Source organism: Pseudophryne corroboree, chromosome 11 (assembly GCF_028390025.1).
Source record: "Pseudophryne corroboree isolate aPseCor3 chromosome 11, aPseCor3.hap2, whole genome shotgun sequence".
Taxonomy (NCBI): Eukaryota; Metazoa; Chordata; class Amphibia; order Anura; family Myobatrachidae; genus Pseudophryne; species Pseudophryne corroboree.
In genome coordinates, this window is record NC_086454.1 from 249,794,375 (window position 1) to 249,811,161 (window position 16,787).

Here is a 16,787-nt window from a genome sequence, read left to right on the forward strand (position 1 = left end):
GTGTTTCTGGTTCTTTCTTATGCTCTCAAAATCAAGTGGTATATTTTTCACGCTACAATTGGATTCGGACTTTGATTCTCCATAACCTTGAGCAACGAATCTCTGAACCTGATAAAAACTTGCAATGTTCTCCCCGTCGGGGAATCGAACCCCAGTCTCCCGCGTGACAGGCGGGGATACTCACCACTATACTAACGAGGACTAACTTCTTGAATCTGCAGGCAAAATTGGAGCTGAAAATACACCCAGAAACATGTCAGGGTGAGGTCTCGAGATGCGTCTGTGTCATTGGCCACAGAGATTATGTGCTACATGTTATCAAGCTAACATAAAACCCTAAATAAGAAGCAGATAAAAAGATTTATTTTTGTCTCAGCTGAAACAAAGACTACAATACCACTTTGCAAAAAAGATAGTCATTTCAATTAAAAACCTTTTTCTGTTATCCTCTACTGGTCGGTCATGGCCAGGAAGCTTACATGATATCGGTCTTTCTATCTCACTTACTATACAGTTACTCCCTTTGAAAGTAGGGGATGCAAGTCCATTTTAGCCTGCAATTCATAGGAAAAGACACTTCTCTCTCAGTCTATACTCTGTAGGCATACAATAGTTTCAGCTTTGCTACATTGATGTGATGTCATAATCAGGTTTAGCTCACAAGAGACTTGTCCACTACATAGCTGTCTCCTGTGTTACAGCATGAGCCAATTGTAAGAGGATGATATGCAAATATTGTAATGCACAAAAACAGTACATGCCATGCTAGATAAAAGCAAGGGGTGATACCCAAACTAAAAATGAGGCTATGCAATTGGTGTTTCTGGTTCTTTCTTATGCTCTCAAAATCAAGTGGTATATTTTTCACGCTACAATTGGATTCGGACTTTGATTCTCCATAACCTTGAGCAACGAATCTCTGAACCTGATAAAAACTTGCAATGTTCTCCCCGTCGGGGAATCGAACCCCGGTCTCCCGCGTGACAGGCGGGGATACTCACCACTATACTAACGAGGACTAACTTCTTGAATCTGCAGGCAAAATTGGAGCTGAAAATACACCCAGAAACATGTCAGGGTGAGGTCTCGAGATGCGTCTGTGTCATTGGCCACAGAGATTATGTGCTACATGTTATCAAGCTAACATAAAACCCTAAATAAGAAGCAGATAAACAGATTTATTTTTGTCTCAGCTGAAACAAAGACTACAATACCACTTTGCAAAAAAGATAGTTATTTCAATTAAAAACCTTTTTCTGTTATCCTCTACTGGTCGGTCATGGCCAGGAAGCTTACATGATATCGGTCTATCTATCTCACTTACTATACAGTTACTCCCTTTGAAAGTAGGGGATGCAAGTCCATTTTAGCCTGCAATTCATAGGAAAAGACACTTCTCTCTCAGTCTATACTCTGTAGGCATACAATAGTTTCAGCTTTGCTACATTGATGTGATGTCATAATCAGGTTTAGCTCACAAGAGACTTGTCCACTACATAGCTGTCTCCTGTGTTACAGCATGAGCCAATTGTAAGAGGATGATATGCAAATATTGTAATGCACAAAAACAGTACATGCCATGCTAGATAAAAGCAAGGGGTGATACCCAAACTAAAAACGAGGCTATGCAATTGGTGTTTCTGGTTCTTTCTTATGCTCTCAAAATCAAGTGGTATATTTTTCACACTACAATTGGATTCGGACTTTGATTCTCCATAACCTTGAGCAACGAATCTCTGAACCTGATAAAAACTTGCAATGTTCTCCCCGTCTGGGAATCGAACCCCGGTCTCCCGCGTGACAGGCGGGGATACTCACCACTATACTAACGAGGACTAACTTCTTGGATCTGCAGGCAAAATTGGAGCTGAAAATACACCCAGAAACATGTCAGGGTGAGGTCTCGAGATGCGTCTGTGTCATTGGCCACAGAGATTATGTGCTACATGTTATCAAGCTAACATAAAACCCTAAATAAGAAGCAGATAAAAAGATTTACTTTTGTCTCAGCTGAAACAAAGACTACAATACCACTTTGCAAAAAAGATAGTTATTTCAATTAAAAACCTTTTTCTGTTATCCTCTACTGGTCGGTCATGGCCAGGAAGCTTACATGATATCGGTCTTTCTATCTCACTTACTATACAGTTACTCCCTTTGAAAGTAGGGGATGCAAGTCCATTTTAGCCTGCAATTCATAGGAAAAGACACTTCTCTCTCAGTCTATACTCTGTAGGCATACAATAGTTTCAGCTTTGCTACATTGATGTGATGTCATAATCAGGTTTAGCTCACAAGAGACTTGTCCACTACATAGCTGTCTCCTGTGTTACAGCATGAGCCAATTGTAAGAGGATGATATGCAAATATTGTAATGCACAAAAACAGTACATGCCATGCTAGATAAAAGCAAGGGGTGATACCCAAACTAAAAACGAGGCTATGCAATTGGTGTTTCTGGTTCTTTCTTATGCTCTCAAAATCAAGTGGTATATTTTTCACGCTTCAATTGGATTCGGACTTTGATTCTCCATAACCTTGAGCAACGAATCTCTGAACCTGATAAAAACTTGCAATGTTCTCCCCGTCGGGGAATCGAACCCCAGTCTCCCGCGTGACAGGCGGGGATACTCACCACTATACTAACGAGGACTAACTTCTTGAATCTGCAGGCAAAATTGGAGCTGAAAATACACCCAGAAACATGTCAGGGTGAGGTCTCGAGATGCGTCTGTGTCATTGGCCACAGAGATTATGTGCTACATGTTATCAAGCTAACATAAAACCCTAAATAAGAAGCAGATAAACAGATTTATTTTTGTCTCAGCTGAAACAAAGACTACAATACCACTTTGCAAAAAAGATAGTCATTTCAATTAAAAACCTTTTTCTGTTATCCTCTACTGGTCGGTCATGGCCAGGAAGCTTACATGATATCGGTCTATCTATCTCACTTACTATCCAGTTACTCCCTTTGAAAGTAGGGGATGCAAGTCCATTTTAGCCTGCAATTCATAGGAAAAGACACTTCTCTCTCAGTCTATACTCTGTAGGCATACAATAGTTTCAGCTTTGCTACATTGATGTGATGTCATAATCAGGTTTAGCTCACAAGAGACTTGTCCACTACATAGCTGTCTCCTGTGTTACAGCATGAGCCAATTGTAAGAGGATGATATGCAAATATTGTAATGCACAAAAACAGTACATGCCATGCTAGATAAAAGCAAGGGGTGATACCCAAACTAAAAACGAGGCTATGCAATTGGTGTTTCTGGTTCTTTCTTATGCTCTCAAAATCAAGTGGTATATTTTTCACACTACAATTGGATTCGGACTTTGATTCTCCATAACCTTGAGCAACGAATCTCTGAACCTGATAAAAACTTGCAATGTTCTCCCCGTCTGGGAATCGAACCCCGGTCTCCCGCGTGACAGGCGGGGATACTCACCACTATACTAACGAGGACTAACTTCTTGGATTTGCAGGCAAAATTGGAGCTGAAAATACACCCAGAAACATGTCAGGGTGAGGTCTCGAGATGCGTCTGTGTCATTGGCCACAGAGATTATGTGCTACATGTTATCAAGCTAACATAAAACCCTAAATAAGAAGCAGATAAAAAGATTTATTTTTGTCTCAGCTGAAACAAAGACTACAATACCACTTTGCAAAAAAGATAGTTATTTCAATTAAAAACCTTTTTCTGTTATCCTCTACTGGTCGGTCATGGCCAGGAAGCTTACATGATATCGGTCTTTCTATCTCACTTACTATACAGTTACTCCCTTTGAAAGTAGGGGATGCAAGTCCATTTTAGCCTGCAATTCATAGGAAAAGACACTTCTCTCTCAGTCTATAGGCATACAATAGTTTCAGCTTTGCTACATTGATGTGATGTCATAATCAGGTTTAGCTCACAAGAGACTTGTCCACTACATAGCTGTCTCCTGTGTTACAGCATGAGCCAATTGTAAGAGGATGATATGCAAATATTGTAATGCACAAAAACAGTACATGCCATGCTAGATAAAAGCAAGGGGTGATACCCAAACTAAAAATGAGGCTATGCAATTGGTGTTTCTGGTTCTTTCTTATGCTCTCAAAATCAAGTGGTATATTTTTCACGCTACAATTGGATTCGGACTTTGATTCTCCATAACCTTGAGCAACGAATCTCTGAACCTGATAAAAACTTGCAATGTTCTCCCCGTCGGGGAATCGAACCCCGGTCTCCCGCGTGACAGGCGGGGATACTCACCACTATACTAACGAGGACTAACTTCTTGAATCTGCAGGCAAAATTGGAGCTGAAAATACACCCAGAAACATGTCAGGGTGAGGTCTCGAGATGCGTCTGTGTCATTGGCCACAGAGATTATGTGCTACATGTTATCAAGCTAACATAAAACCCTAAATAAGAAGCAGATAAAAAGATTTATTTTTGTCTCAGCTGAAACAAAGACTACAATACCACTTTGCAAAAAAGATAGTCATTTCAATTAAAAACCTTTTTCTGTTATCCTCTACTGGTCGGTCATGGCCAGGAAGCTTACATGATATCGGTCTATCTATCTCACTTACTATACAGTTACTCCCTTTGAAAGTAGGGGATGCAAGTCCATTTTAGCCTGCAATTCATAGGAAAAGACACTTCTCTCTCAGTCTATACTCTGTAGGCATACAATAGTTTCAGCTTTGCTACATTGATGTGATGTCATAATCAGGTTTAGCTCACAAGAGACTTGTCCACTACATAGCTGTCTCCTGTGTTACAGCATGAGCCAATTGTAAGAGGATGATATGCAAATATTGTAATGCACAAAAACAGTACATGCCATGCTAGATAAAAGCAAGGGGTGATACCCAAACTAAAAACGAGGCTATGCAATTGGTGTTTCTGGTTCTTTCTTATGCTCTCAAAATCAAGTGGTATATTTTTCACGCTACAATTGGATTCGGACTTTGATTCTCCATAACCTTGAGCAACGAATCTCTGAACCTGATAAAAACTTGCAATGTTCTCCCCGTCGGGGAATCGAACCCCAGTCTCCCGCGTGACAGGTGGGGATACTCACCACTATACTAACGAGGACTAACTTCTTGAATCTGCAGGCAAAATTGGAGCTGAAAATACACCCAGAAACATGTCAGGGTGAGGTCTCGAGATGCGTCTGTGTCATTGGCCACAGAGATTATGTGCTACATGTTATCAAGCTAACATAAAACCCTAAATAAGAAGCAGATAAAAAGATTTATTTTTGTCTCAGCTGAAACAAAGACTACAATACCACTTTGCAAAAAAGATAGTCATTTCAATTAAAAACCTTTTTCTGTTATCCTCTACTGGTCGGTCATGGCCAGGAAGCTTACATGATATCGGTCTATCTATCTCACTTACTATCCAGTTACTCCCTTTGAAAGTAGGGGATGCAAGTCCATTTTAGCCTGCAATTCATAGGAAAAGACACTTCTCTCTCAGTCTATACTCTGTAGGCATACAATAGTTTCAGCTTTGCTACATTGATGTGATGTCATAATCAGGTTTAGCTCACAAGAGACTTGTCCACTACATAGCTGTCTCCTCTGTTACAGCATGAGCCAATTGTAAGAGGATGATATGCAAATATTGTAATGCACAAAAACAGTACATGCCATGCTAGATAAAAGCAAGGGGTGATACCCAAACTAAAAACGAGGCTATGCAATTGGTGTTTCTGGTTCTTTCTTATGCTCTCAAAATCAAGTGGTATATTTTTCACGCTACAATTGGATTCGGACTTTGATTCTCCATAACCTTGAGCAACGAATCTCTGAACCTGATAAAAACTTGCAATGTTCTCCCCGTCGGGGAATCGAACCCCAGTCTCCCGCGTGACAGGTGGGGATACTCACCACTATACTAACGAGGACTAACTTCTTGAATCTGCAGGCAAAATTGGAGCTGAAAATACACCCAGAAACATGTCAGGGTGAGGTCTCGAGATGCGTCTGTGTCATTGGCCACAGAGATTATGTGCTACATGTTATCAAGCTAACATAAAACCCTAAATAAGAAGCAGATAAAAAGATTTATTTTTGTCTCAGCTGAAACAAAGACTACAATACCACTTTGCAAAAAAGATAGTCATTTCAATTAAAAACCTTTTTCTGTTATCCTCTACTGGTCGGTCATGGCCAGGAAGCTTACATGATATCGGTCTTTCTATCTCACTTACTATACAGTTACTCCCTTTGAAAGTAGGGGATGCAAGTCCATTTTAGCCTGCAATTCATAGGAAAAGACACTTCTCTCTCAGTCTATACTCTGTAGGCATACAATAGTTTCAGCTTTGCTACATTGATGTGATGTCATAATCAGGTTTAGCTCACAAGAGACTTGTCCACTACATAGCTGTCTCCTGTGTTACAGCATGAGCCAATTGTAAGAGGATGATATGCAAATATTGTAATGCACAAAAACAGTACATGCCATGCTAGATAAAAGCAAGGGGTGATACCCAAACTAAAAACGAGGCTATGCAATTGGTGTTTCTGGTTCTTTCTTATGCTCTCAAAATCAAGTGGTATATTTTTCACACTACAATTGGATTCGGACTTTGATTCTCCATAACCTTGAGCAACGAATCTCTGAACCTGATAAAAACTTGCAATGTTCTCCCCGTCGGGGAATCGAACCCCGGTCTCCCGCGTGACAGGCGGGGATACTCACCACTATACTAACGAGGACTAACTTCTTGGATCTGCAGGCAAAATTGGAGCTGAAAATACACCCAGAAACATGTCAGGGTGAGGTCTCGAGATGCGCCTGTGTCATTGGCCACAGAGATTATGTGCTACATGTTATCAAGCTATCATAAAACCCTAAATAAGAAGCAGATAAAAAGATTTATTTTTGTCTCAGCTGAAACAAAGACTACAATACCACTTTGCAAAAAAGATAGTTATTTCAATTAAAAACCTTTTTCTGTTATCCTCTACTGGTCGGTCATGGCCAGGAAGCTTACATGATATCGGTCTATCTATCTCACTTACTATACAGTTACTCCCTTTGAAAGTAGGGGATGCAAGTCCATTTTAGCCTGCAATTCATAGGAAAAGACACTTCTCTCTCAGTCTATAGGCATACAATAGTTTCAGCTTTGCTACATTGATGTGATGTCATAATCAGGTTCAGCTCACAAGAGACTTGTCCACTACATAGCTGTCTCCTGTGTTACAGCATGAGCCAATTGTAAGAGGATGATATGCAAATATTGTAATGCACAAAAACAGTACATGCCATGCTAGATAAAAGCAAGGGGTGATACCCAAACTAAAAATGAGGCTATGCAATTGGTGTTTCTGGTTCTTTCTTATGCTCTCAAAATCAAGTGGTATATTTTTCACGCTACAATTGGATTCGGACTTTGATTCTCCATAACCTTGAGCAACGAATCTCTGAACCTGATAAAAACTTGCAATGTTCTCCCCGTCGGGGAATCGAACCCCGGTCTCCCGCGTGACAGGCGGGGATACTCACCACTATACTAACGAGGACTAACTTCTTGAATCTGCAGGCAAAATTGGAGCTGAAAATACACCCAGAAACATGTCAGGGTGAGGTCTCGAGATGCGTCTGTGTCATTGGCCACAGAGATTATGTGCTACATGTTATCAAGCTAACATAAAACCCTAAATAAGAAGCAGATAAACAGATTTATTTTTGTCTCAGCTGAAACAAAGACTACAATACCACTTTGCAAAAAAGATAGTTATTTCAATTAAAAACCTTTTTCTGTTATCCTCTACTGGTCGGTCATGGCCAGGAAGCTTACATGATATCGGTCTATCTATCTCACTTACTATACAGTTACTCCCTTTGAAAGTAGGGGATGCAAGTCCATTTTAGCCTGCAATTCATAGGAAAAGACACTTCTCTCTCAGTCTATACTCTGTAGGCATACAATAGTTTCAGCTTTGCTACATTGATGTGATGTCATAATCAGGTTTAGCTCACAAGAGACTTGTCCACTACATAGCTGTCTCCTGTGTTACAGCATGAGCCAATTGTAAGAGGATGATATGCAAATATTGTAATGCACAAAAACAGTACATGCCATGCTAGATAAAAGCAAGGGGTGATACCCAAACTAAAAACGAGGCTATGCAATTGGTGTTTCTGGTTCTTTCTTATGCTCTCAAAATCAAGTGGTATATTTTTCACACTACAATTGGATTCGGACTTTGATTCTCCATAACCTTGAGCAACGAATCTCTGAACCTGATAAAAACTTGCAATATTCTCCCCGTCGGGGAATCGAACCCCGGTCTCCCGCGTGACAGGCGGGGATACTCACCACTATACTAACGAGGACTAACTTCTTGGATCTGCAGGCAAAATTGGAGCTGAAAATACACCCAGAAACATGTCAGGGTGAGGTCTCGAGATGCGTCTGTGTCATTGGCCACAGAGATTATGTGCTACATGTTATCAAGCTAACATAAAACCCTAAATAAGAAGCAGATAAAAAGATTTATTTTTGTCTCAGCTGAAACAAAGACTACAATACCACTTTGCAAAAAAGATAGTTATTTCAATTAAAAACCTTTTTCTGTTATCCTCTACTGGTCGGTCATGGCCAGGAAGCTTACATGATATCGGTCTATCTATCTCACTTACTATACAGTTACTCCCTTTGAAAGTAGGGGATGCAAGTCCATTTTAGCCTGCAATTCATAGGAAAAGACACTTCTCTCTCAGTCTATAGGCATACAATAGTTTCAGCTTTGCTACATTGATGTGATGTCATAATCAGGTTTAGCTCACAAGAGACTTGTCCACTACATAGCTGTCTCCTGTGTTACAGCATGAGCCAATTGTAAGAGGATGATATGCAAATATTGTAATGCACAAAAACAGTACATGCCATGCTAGATAAAAGCAAGGGGTGATACCCAAACTAAAAATGAGGCTATGCAATTGGTGTTTCTGGTTCTTTCTTATGCTCTCAAAATCAAGTGGTATATTTTTCACGCTACAATTGGATTCGGACTTTGATTCTCCATAACCTTGAGCAACGAATCTCTGAACCTGATAAAAACTTGCAATGTTCTCCCCGTCGGGGAATCGAACCCCGGTCTCCCGCGTGACAGGCGGGGATACTCACCACTATACTAACGAGGACTAACTTCTTGAATCTGCAGGCAAAATTGGAGCTGAAAATACACCCAGAAACATGTCAGGGTGAGGTCTCGAGATGCGTCTGTGTCATTGGCCACAGAGATTATGTGCTACATGTTATCAAGCTAACATAAAACCCTAAATAAGAAGCAGATAAAAAGATTTATTTTTGTCTCAGCTGAAACAAAGACTACAATACCACTTTGCAAAAAAGATAGTCATTTCAATTAAAAACCTTTTTCTGTTATCCTCTACTGGTCGGTCATGGCCAGGAAGCTTACATGATATCGGTCTTTCTATCTCACTTACTATACAGTTACTCCCTTTGAAAGTAGGGGATGCAAGTCCATTTTAGCCTGCAATTCATAGGAAAAGACACTTCTCTCTTAGTCTATACTCTGTAGGCATACAATAGTTTCAGCTTTGCTACATTGATGTGATGTCATAATCAGGTTTAGCTCACAAGAGACTTGTCCACTACATAGCTGTCTCCTGTGTTACAGCATGAGCCAATTGTAAGAGGATGATATGCAAATATTGTAATGCACAAAAACAGTACATGCCATGCTAGATAAAAGCAAGGGGTGATACCCAAACTAAAAATGAGGCTATGCAATTGGTGTTTCTGGTTCTTTCTTATGCTCTCAAAATCAAGTGGTATATTTTTCACGCTACAATTGGATTCGGACTTTGATTCTCCATAACCTTGAGCAACGAATCTCTGAACCTGATAAAAACTTGCAATGTTCTCCCCGTCGGGGAATCGAACCCCGGTCTCCCGCGTGACAGGCGGGGATACTCACCACTATACTAACAAGGACTAACTTCTTGAATCTGCAGGCAAAATTGGAGCTGAAAATACACCCAGAAACATGTCAGGGTGAGGTCTCGAGATGCGTCTGTGTCATTGGCCACAGAGATTATGTGCTACATGTTATCAAGCTAACATAAAACCCTAAATAAGAAGCAGATAAACAGATTTATTTTTGTCTCAGCTGAAACAAAGACTACAATACCACTTTGCAAAAAAGATAGTCATTTCAATTAAAAACCTTTTTCTGTTATCCTCTACTGGTCGGTCATGGCCAGGAAGCTTACATGATATCGGTCTATCTATCTCACTTACTATCCAGTTACTCCCTTTGAAAGTAGGGGATGCAAGTCCATTTTAGCCTGCAATTCATAGGAAAAGACACTTCTCTCTCAGTCTATACTCTGTAGGCATACAATAGTTTCAGCTTTGCTACATTGATGTGATGTCATAATCAGGTTTAGCTCACAAGAGACTTGTCCACTACATAGCTGTCTCCTCTGTTACAGCATGAGCCAATTGTAAGAGGATGATATGCAAATATTGTAATGCACAAAAACAGTACATGCCATGCTAGATAAAAGCAAGGGGTGATACCCAAACTAAAAACGAGGCTATGCAATTGGTGTTTCTGGTTCTTTCTTATGCTCTCAAAATCAAGTGGTATATTTTTCACGCTACAATTGGATTCGGACTTTGATTCTCCATAACCTTGAGCAACGAATCTCTGAACCTGATAAAAACTTGCAATGTTCTCCCCGTCGGGGAATCGAACCCCAGTCTCCCGCGTGACAGGTGGGGATACTCACCACTATACTAACGAGGACTAACTTCTTGAATCTGCAGGCAAAATTGGAGCTGAAAATACACCCAGAAACATGTCAGGGTGAGGTCTCGAGATGCGTCTGTGTCATTGGCCACAGAGATTATGTGCTACATGTTATCAAGCTAACATAAAACCCTAAATAAGAAGCAGATAAAAAGATTTATTTTTGTCTCAGCTGAAACAAAGACTACAATACCACTTTGCAAAAAAGATAGTCATTTCAATTAAAAACCTTTTTCTGTTATCCTCTACTGGTCGGTCATGGCCAGGAAGCTTACATGATATCGGTCTATCTATCTCACTTACTATCCAGTTACTCCCTTTGAAAGTAGGGGATGCAAGTCCATTTTAGCCTGCAATTCATAGGAAAAGACACTTCTCTCTCAGTCTATACTCTGTAGGCATACAATAGTTTCAGCTTTGCTACATTGATGTGATGTCATAATCAGGTTTAGCTCACAAGAGACTTGTCCACTACATAGCTGTCTCCTCTGTTACAGCATGAGCCAATTGTAAGAGGATGATATGCAAATATTGTAATGCACAAAAACAGTACATGCCATGCTAGATAAAAGCAAGGGGTGATACCCAAACTAAAAACGAGGCTATGCAATTGGTGTTTCTGGTTCTTTCTTATGCTCTCAAAATCAAGTGGTATATTTTTCACGCTACAATTGGATTCGGACTTTGATTCTCCATAACCTTGAGCAACGAATCTCTGAACCTGATAAAAACTTGCAATGTTCTCCCCGTCGGGGAATCGAACCCCAGTCTCCCGCGTGACAGGCGGGGATACTCACCACTATACTAACGAGGACTAACTTCTTGAATCTGCAGGCAAAATTGGAGCTGAAAATACACCCAGAAACATGTCAGGGTGAGGTCTCGAGATGCGTCTGTGTCATTGGCCACAGAGATTATGTGCTACATGTTATCAAGCTAACATAAAACCCTAAATAAGAAGCAGATAAAAAGATTTATTTTTGTCTCAGCTGAAACAAAGACTACAATACCACTTTGCAAAAAAGATAGTCATTTCAATTAAAAACCTTTTTCTGTTATCCTCTACTGGTCGGTCATGGCCAGGAAGCTTACATGATATCGGTCTTTCTATCTCACTTACTATACAGTTACTCCCTTTGAAAGTAGGGGATGCAAGTCCATTTTAGCCTGCAATTCATAGGAAAAGACACTTCTCTCTCAGTCTATACTCTGTAGGCATACAATAGTTTCAGCTTTGCTACATTGATGTGATGTCATAATCAGGTTTAGCTCACAAGAGACTTGTCCACTACATAGCTGTCTCCTGTGTTACAGCATGAGCCAATTGTAAGAGGATGATATGCAAATATTGTAATGCACAAAAACAGTACATGCCATGCTAGATAAAAGCAAGGGGTGATACCCAAACTAAAAACGAGGCTATGCAATTGGTGTTTCTGGTTCTTTCTTATGCTCTCAAAATCAAGTGGTATATTTTTCACACTACAATTGGATTCGGACTTTGATTCTCCATAACCTTGAGCAACGAATCTCTGAACCTGATAAAAACTTGCAATGTTCTCCCCGTCGGGGAATCGAACCCCGGTCTCCCGCGTGACAGGCGGGGATACTCACCACTATACTAACGAGGACTAACTTCTTGAATCTGCAGGCAAAATTGGAGCTGAAAATACACCCAGAAACATGTCAGGGTGAGGTCTCGAGATGCGTCTGTGTCATTGGCCACAGAGATTATGTGCTACATGTTATCAAGCTAACATAAAACCCTAAATAAGAAGCAGATAAACAGATTTATTTTTGTCTCAGCTGAAACAAAGACTACAATACCACTTTGCAAAAAAGATAGTTATTTCAATTAAAAACCTTTTTCTGTTATCCTCTACTGGTCGGTCATGGCCAGGAAGCTTACATGATATCGGTCTATCTATCTCACTTACTATACAGTTACTCCCTTTGAAAGTAGGGGATGCAAGTCCATTTTAGCCTGCAATTCATAGGAAAAGACACTTCTCTCTCAGTCTATACTCTGTAGGCATACAATAGTTTCAGCTTTGCTACATTGATGTGATGTCATAATCAGGTTTAGCTCACAAGAGACTTGTCCACTACATAGCTGTCTCCTGTGTTACAGCATGAGCCAATTGTAAGAGGATGATATGCAAATATTGTAATGCACAAAAACAGTACATGCCATGCTAGATAAAAGCAAGGGGTGATACCCAAACTAAAAACGAGGCTATGCAATTGGTGTTTCTGGTTCTTTCTTATGCTCTCAAAATCAAGTGGTATATTTTTCACACTACAATTGGATTCGGACTTTGATTCTCCATAACCTTGAGCAACGAATCTCTGAACCTGATAAAAACTTGCAATATTCTCCCCGTCGGGGAATCGAACCCCGGTCTCCCGCGTGACAGGCGGGGATACTCACCACTATACTAACGAGGACTAACTTCTTGGATCTGCAGGCAAAATTGGAGCTGAAAATACACCCAGAAACATGTCAGGGTGAGGTCTCGAGATGCGTCTGTGTCATTGGCCACAGAGATTATGTGCTACATGTTATCAAGCTAACATAAAACCCTAAATAAGAAGCAGATAAAAAGATTTATTTTTGTCTCAGCTGAAACAAAGACTACAATACCACTTTGCAAAAAAGATAGTTATTTCAATTAAAAACCTTTTTCTGTTATCCTCTACTGGTCGGTCATGGCCAGGAAGCTTACATGATATCGGTCTATCTATCTCACTTACTATACAGTTACTCCCTTTGAAAGTAGGGGATGCAAGTCCATTTTAGCCTGCAATTCATAGGAAAAGACACTTCTCTCTCAGTCTATAGGCATACAATAGTTTCAGCTTTGCTACATTGATGTGATGTCATAATCAGGTTTAGCTCACAAGAGACTTGTCCACTACATAGCTGTCTCCTGTGTTACAGCATGAGCCAATTGTAAGAGGATGATATGCAAATATTGTAATGCACAAAAACAGTACATGCCATGCTAGATAAAAGCAAGGGGTGATACCCAAACTAAAAATGAGGCTATGCAATTGGTGTTTCTGGTTCTTTCTTATGCTCTCAAAATCAAGTGGTATATTTTTCACGCTACAATTGGATTCGGACTTTGATTCTCCATAACCTTGAGCAACGAATCTCTGAACCTGATAAAAACTTGCAATGTTCTCCCCGTCGGGGAATCGAACCCCGGTCTCCCGCGTGACAGGCGGGGATACTCACCACTATACTAACGAGGACTAACTTCTTGAATCTGCAGGCAAAATTGGAGCTGAAAATACACCCAGAAACATGTCAGGGTGAGGTCTCGAGATGCGTCTGTGTCATTGGCCACAGAGATTATGTGCTACATGTTATCAAGCTAACATAAAACCCTAAATAAGAAGCAGATAAAAAGATTTATTTTTGTCTCAGCTGAAACAAAGACTACAATACCACTTTGCAAAAAAGATAGTCATTTCAATTAAAAACCTTTTTCTGTTATCCTCTACTGGTCGGTCATGGCCAGGAAGCTTACATGATATCGGTCTTTCTATCTCACTTACTATACAGTTACTCCCTTTGAAAGTAGGGGATGCAAGTCCATTTTAGCCTGCAATTCATAGGAAAAGACACTTCTCTCTTAGTCTATACTCTGTAGGCATACAATAGTTTCAGCTTTGCTACATTGATGTGATGTCATAATCAGGTTTAGCTCACAAGAGACTTGTCCACTACATAGCTGTCTCCTGTGTTACAGCATGAGCCAATTGTAAGAGGATGATATGCAAATATTGTAATGCACAAAAACAGTACATGCCATGCTAGATAAAAGCAAGGGGTGATACCCAAACTAAAAACGAGGCTATGCAATTGGTGTTTCTGGTTCTTTCTTATGCTCTCAAAATCAAGTGGTATATTTTTCACACTACAATTGGATTCGGACTTTGATTCTCCATAACCTTGAGCAACGAATCTCTGAACCTGATAAAAACTTGCAATGTTCTCCCCGTCGGGGAATCGAACCCCGGTCTCCCGCGTGACAGGCGGGGATACTCACCACTATACTAACAAGGACTAACTTCTTGAATCTGCAGGCAAAATTGGAGCTGAAAATACACCCAGAAACATGTCAGGGTGAGGTCTCGAGATGCGTCTGTGTCATTGGCCACAGAGATTATGTGCTACATGTTATCAAGCTAACATAAAACCCTAAATAAGAAGCAGATAAACAGATTTATTTTTGTCTCAGCTGAAACAAAGACTACAATACCACTTTGCAAAAAAGATAGTCATTTCAATTAAAAACCTTTTTCTGTTATCCTCTACTGGTCGGTCATGGCCAGGAAGCTTACATGATATCGGTCTATCTATCTCACTTACTATCCAGTTACTCCCTTTGAAAGTAGGGGATGCAAGTCCATTTTAGCCTGCAATTCATAGGAAAAGACACTTCTCTCTCAGTCTATACTCTGTAGGCATACAATAGTTTCAGCTTTGCTACATTGATGTGATGTCATAATCAGGTTTAGCTCACAAGAGACTTGTCCACTACATAGCTGTCTCCTCTGTTACAGCATGAGCCAATTGTAAGAGGATGATATGCAAATATTGTAATGCACAAAAACAGTACATGCCATGCTAGATAAAAGCAAGGGGTGATACCCAAACTAAAAACGAGGCTATGCAATTGGTGTTTCTGGTTCTTTCTTATGCTCTCAAAATCAAGTGGTATATTTTTCACGCTACAATTGGATTCGGACTTTGATTCTCCATAACCTTGAGCAACGAATCTCTGAACCTGATAAAAACTTGCAATGTTCTCCCCGTCGGGGAATCGAACCCCAGTCTCCCGCGTGACAGGTGGGGATACTCACCACTATACTAACGAGGACTAACTTCTTGAATCTGCAGGCAAAATTGGAGCTGAAAATACACCCAGAAACATGTCAGGGTGAGGTCTCGAGATGCGTCTGTGTCATTGGCCACAGAGATTATGTGCTACATGTTATCAAGCTAACATAAAACCCTAAATAAGAAGCAGATAAAAAGATTTATTTTTGTCTCAGCTGAAACAAAGACTACAATACCACTTTGCAAAAAAGATAGTCATTTCAATTAAAAACCTTTTTCTGTTATCCTCTACTGGTCGGTCATGGCCAGGAAGCTTACATGATATCGGTCTATCTATCTCACTTACTATCCAGTTACTCCCTTTGAAAGTAGGGGATGCAAGTCCATTTTAGCCTGCAATTCATAGGAAAAGACACTTCTCTCTCAGTCTATACTCTGTAGGCATACAATAGTTTCAGCTTTGCTACATTGATGTGATGTCATAATCAGGTTTAGCTCACAAGAGACTTGTCCACTACATAGCTGTCTCCTCTGTTACAGCATGAGCCAATTGTAAGAGGATGATATGCAAATATTGTAATGCACAAAAACAGTACATGCCATGCTAGATAAAAGCAAGGGGTGATACCCAAACTAAAAACGAGGCTATGCAATTGGTGTTTCTGGTTCTTTCTTATGCTCTCAAAATCAAGTGGTATATTTTTCACGCTACAATTGGATTCGGACTTTGATTCTCCATAACCTTGAGCAACGAATCTCTGAACCTGATAAAAACTTGCAATGTTCTCCCCGTCGGGGAATCGAACCCCAGTCTCCCGCGTGACAGGCGGGGATACTCACCACTATACTAACGAGGACTAACTTCTTGAATCTGCAGGCAAAATTGGAGCTGAAAATACACCCAGAAACATGTCAGGGTGAGGTCTCGAGATGCGTCTGTGTCATTGGCCACAGAGATTATGTGCTACATGTTATCAAGCTAACATAAAACCCTAAATAAGAAGCAGATAAAAAGATTTATTTTTGTCTCAGCTGAAACAAAGACTACAATACCACTTTGCAAAAAAGATAGTCATTTCAATTAAAAACCTTTTTCTGTTATCCTCTACTGGTCGGTCATGGCCAGGAAGC

The 16,787-nt window shown here is 40.3% G+C and overlaps 17 non-coding genes across 17 annotated transcripts; all 17 read right to left on the reverse strand.

Moving 5' to 3' along the window:
* Positions 1-129: 129 nt before the first annotated feature.
* TRNAD-GUC (transfer RNA aspartic acid (anticodon GUC)) lies at positions 130-201 on the reverse strand. Its single transcript has one exon. It is a non-coding gene; the product is annotated as a tRNA-Asp (tRNA).
* A 745-nt stretch (positions 202-946) lies between these two features.
* Positions 947-1,018, reverse strand: TRNAD-GUC (transfer RNA aspartic acid (anticodon GUC)). The gene has a single exon. It is a non-coding gene; the product is annotated as a tRNA-Asp (tRNA).
* A 745-nt stretch (positions 1,019-1,763) lies between these two features.
* Positions 1,764-1,835, reverse strand: TRNAD-GUC (transfer RNA aspartic acid (anticodon GUC)). The gene has a single exon. It is a non-coding gene; the product is annotated as a tRNA-Asp (tRNA).
* A 745-nt stretch (positions 1,836-2,580) lies between these two features.
* On the reverse strand, positions 2,581-2,652 carry TRNAD-GUC (transfer RNA aspartic acid (anticodon GUC)). Its single transcript has one exon. It is a non-coding gene; the product is annotated as a tRNA-Asp (tRNA).
* A 745-nt stretch (positions 2,653-3,397) lies between these two features.
* Positions 3,398-3,469, reverse strand: TRNAD-GUC (transfer RNA aspartic acid (anticodon GUC)). The gene has a single exon. It is a non-coding gene; the product is annotated as a tRNA-Asp (tRNA).
* Positions 3,470-4,207: 738 nt separating this feature from the next.
* Positions 4,208-4,279, reverse strand: TRNAD-GUC (transfer RNA aspartic acid (anticodon GUC)). Its single transcript has one exon. It is a non-coding gene; the product is annotated as a tRNA-Asp (tRNA).
* Positions 4,280-6,658: 2,379 nt separating this feature from the next.
* On the reverse strand, positions 6,659-6,730 carry TRNAD-GUC (transfer RNA aspartic acid (anticodon GUC)). Its single transcript has one exon. It is a non-coding gene; the product is annotated as a tRNA-Asp (tRNA).
* Positions 6,731-7,468: 738 nt separating this feature from the next.
* On the reverse strand, positions 7,469-7,540 carry TRNAD-GUC (transfer RNA aspartic acid (anticodon GUC)). Its single transcript has one exon. It is a non-coding gene; the product is annotated as a tRNA-Asp (tRNA).
* A 745-nt stretch (positions 7,541-8,285) lies between these two features.
* On the reverse strand, positions 8,286-8,357 carry TRNAD-GUC (transfer RNA aspartic acid (anticodon GUC)). The gene has a single exon. It is a non-coding gene; the product is annotated as a tRNA-Asp (tRNA).
* A 738-nt stretch (positions 8,358-9,095) lies between these two features.
* Positions 9,096-9,167, reverse strand: TRNAD-GUC (transfer RNA aspartic acid (anticodon GUC)). Its single transcript has one exon. It is a non-coding gene; the product is annotated as a tRNA-Asp (tRNA).
* A 745-nt stretch (positions 9,168-9,912) lies between these two features.
* TRNAD-GUC (transfer RNA aspartic acid (anticodon GUC)) lies at positions 9,913-9,984 on the reverse strand. Its single transcript has one exon. It is a non-coding gene; the product is annotated as a tRNA-Asp (tRNA).
* Positions 9,985-11,546: 1,562 nt separating this feature from the next.
* Positions 11,547-11,618, reverse strand: TRNAD-GUC (transfer RNA aspartic acid (anticodon GUC)). The gene has a single exon. It is a non-coding gene; the product is annotated as a tRNA-Asp (tRNA).
* A 745-nt stretch (positions 11,619-12,363) lies between these two features.
* On the reverse strand, positions 12,364-12,435 carry TRNAD-GUC (transfer RNA aspartic acid (anticodon GUC)). Its single transcript has one exon. It is a non-coding gene; the product is annotated as a tRNA-Asp (tRNA).
* Positions 12,436-13,180: 745 nt separating this feature from the next.
* Positions 13,181-13,252, reverse strand: TRNAD-GUC (transfer RNA aspartic acid (anticodon GUC)). Its single transcript has one exon. It is a non-coding gene; the product is annotated as a tRNA-Asp (tRNA).
* A 738-nt stretch (positions 13,253-13,990) lies between these two features.
* Positions 13,991-14,062, reverse strand: TRNAD-GUC (transfer RNA aspartic acid (anticodon GUC)). Its single transcript has one exon. It is a non-coding gene; the product is annotated as a tRNA-Asp (tRNA).
* Positions 14,063-14,807: 745 nt separating this feature from the next.
* TRNAD-GUC (transfer RNA aspartic acid (anticodon GUC)) lies at positions 14,808-14,879 on the reverse strand. The gene has a single exon. It is a non-coding gene; the product is annotated as a tRNA-Asp (tRNA).
* Positions 14,880-16,441: 1,562 nt separating this feature from the next.
* On the reverse strand, positions 16,442-16,513 carry TRNAD-GUC (transfer RNA aspartic acid (anticodon GUC)). Its single transcript has one exon. It is a non-coding gene; the product is annotated as a tRNA-Asp (tRNA).
* Positions 16,514-16,787: the final 274 nt, after the last annotated feature.